General features: G+C 38.6%; 1 non-coding gene across 1 annotated transcript; it reads left to right on the top strand.

The window, feature by feature from the left end:
• The first annotated feature begins 1195 nt into the window (after positions 1-1195).
• On the top strand, positions 1196-1267 carry Trnap-cgg (transfer RNA proline (anticodon CGG)). Its single transcript has one exon. It is a non-coding gene; the product is annotated as a tRNA-Pro (tRNA).
• The last annotated feature ends 1360 nt before the right edge of the window (positions 1268-2627 follow it).

The following is a 2627-nucleotide window of genomic DNA, read 5'->3' as shown; positions in this document are numbered from 1 at the left end:
TATGTCGAAATTTTACGCTATTTTTAGATGTTACACTGCGATATCCTTAAGAGAATAATAATAATAAATTAAAATAAAATAAACTCTGTACATGAGGGGACTCCAGTCACTGCTGTCCGCAGTTTACATGTACTTAAAGATCAACATAATCTTTCATTTAGTGTTTGACACGCCTACTTTCGGAAGGAAGAGAGCTAGAGAGTGACGACTGCGTACCAGTAGTAAGGTGCTATCTACACATTTTAAAGTTCACTATATGCCGTGCTTCTGCTGTCATAAAGGATAACATTTTTGTAAACTACTCTTGCACTACTGTGCTGACAATGTAATTGTAATTTTTTTTAAATCATGGAATGGCCTGAGGATAGTACTGTGTACCGAAACTGGTAGGAAAAATTAATAAATAAATGTCTGTAGGGAGAAATATATACTTCCTCAGTACTGTACTGCTCGCTGTTCCACCGGCAATATGTCGGGAATATATAATATTACGACTACATGGAAATGTAAGATTTACCTAGCAGCAAGTGTACTGTTTCGGCGTCGGATAGGGTTGAACACCGCGAACTTGGCACCACCAATGTGAGACATCGTACCGTTATTTATTTATCTACGATACAAGGCTTAAAGATGCGTTACGGTACTACAACAACTACAATTAAGAGAGATGATACTGGTATACTGTTCATCGAAGTATACTTTGAACTGTCGATATTCCACTCATCTATTAAACTAAAGCTAAAACATAATTTTTCGTCGTCCCACCTTTCGTCTTCAACAAGTGTATTCATACATAGATCATAGTATTCAATAAGAGCAATATATTGTAGATACGACAGATTGACGCAATGACAAATACTATTCAAGAAGTGTGTCCAATGTGTTCCACCCAACGTGAATAACTGTTCCTACATGCAGGACTTGATGAACCGACTTAATGCAAGAAATATTTGTTAGCACTTCATGTAAATATGACCGTTAGCAGCCACAACAGTAGAAGCGGCATCACATGTGCAGCTGAGAGTGACTCGTACTGCCACGTCAGCCGGGCGCCGCAACTCCGAACGCCGGCGCACAGGCAACCCGCAATACATATCGTCTACGTATTCCTATTCTATGTATAAGCACTTTATTACGGTGAAATATTCACTGCACTTCTGACACTTCTACCTTGTACTGGAGATATTACTGATGTGGCTCGTTGGTCTAGGGGTATGATTCTCGCTTCGGGTGCGAGAGGTCCCGGGTTCAAATCCCGGACGAGCCCACCATTTTTATCTTACCATAATCATACCTCTAATCCAAATAATTTATATGATTGAGAATTCCTATGATAACGGTGAGTAGTTCGCAAATATTATTAAATTTTGGAATTCCAAAGTGAATTGGATATGTGCTTTATCTTCCAACTGTCCCAGTTATCTGTGTAATGAAATGCGTTATGTACTAAAATAAAGTAAATGGTATATAAGTGTGTAGCGTAACATATCTGAAAGGCCAAGATATAGTTTCAGTATACGTCATAAATCAAGGTAGATGTTATGAGAACTTACTACATTCAAGGCAGCAACAGAAACAATAAAAATTTCGAATGAAAGGAAAACAAATTAGATATTTCTGACGATGTACGAAGGGCAGTAACATAGCTTCCAAAGACCTCGAGCTGTATATAGCGGGTGAAATATTTCATGCTGTGCCATTCACAAGACTGCAATGTGAAACAGAACTTATTCATTTCTTTGAGATCACTAGATGAAGTTACCAATTAGGTTCAAACTATAAAATTAGATAATTCGCCAGAAAAATTGAAATATTCACATTTCTAGTTACCGTGAACGCACGGAAATAGGCTAAACTTGCTATGGTGACGCTGGACAGCGAAAGAGCGACACGCACTCACAGAGAGAAGCTAACATGGGTGATAGATAACTGAGTGATGAAAGGTATGTTAGCTGAAGCGACACAGTTAATGATGCTGAGAGAAAGGAAATGGACTTTGAACTCGTTATTTCCTACGTACGTGAGCGAGTTAATTGCTCTAGGGGACAGTAACGGACACCATAAATACGGCCTTCGTAGACATCCATTGCAATACCCAGTAGCTACGAAATCCTTTAAGAAAACACGTAATTTTCCTGTATACTGTAAATGGGCGCTCTGGTAACTTTGTAATTTTGAATATCACGGAGAAGGTACGTTTCTGTAGTTTTTATTAGCGATGATTCGATGAAATCTTCTTGTAAAGTGCACCACGTTTCAACCGATTTTTGCTTCTCAGCGTTTCGAAAATTCACATGGGAACAAAAGTTGGCATCTGTCATAGAGGTTGCCCAGAAATACGAAACCAACCAAACAGGGGCTACCATTAAAGACAACTGTTTGAGACAAGGTTACGAATAAAACTCCCGCTTCGGCACACAGAGATTGTATGTTAAGATACACGCTTACAAGGTGCAATGACTGTTTCAAAAGAACGCAAGGCACAAGTTTTGGAAAGCACACAATTATGTCGCGTTAGAAAACTAGACAAAGACTTCGTTCTTTTTTCAATGTCTACTCAACCAAAAGTTACTTTGGCGTTTGAATACACTTTTTCTTTTTAAAGGAACACATCACAATAGGCTGCA

This window comes from Schistocerca serialis, chromosome 2, assembly GCF_023864345.2.
Source record: "Schistocerca serialis cubense isolate TAMUIC-IGC-003099 chromosome 2, iqSchSeri2.2, whole genome shotgun sequence".
Taxonomy (NCBI): Eukaryota; Metazoa; Arthropoda; class Insecta; order Orthoptera; family Acrididae; genus Schistocerca; species Schistocerca serialis.
The sequence above is the reverse complement of the archived record's forward strand: the minus strand, read 5'-3'. Positions and strand labels throughout refer to the sequence as shown.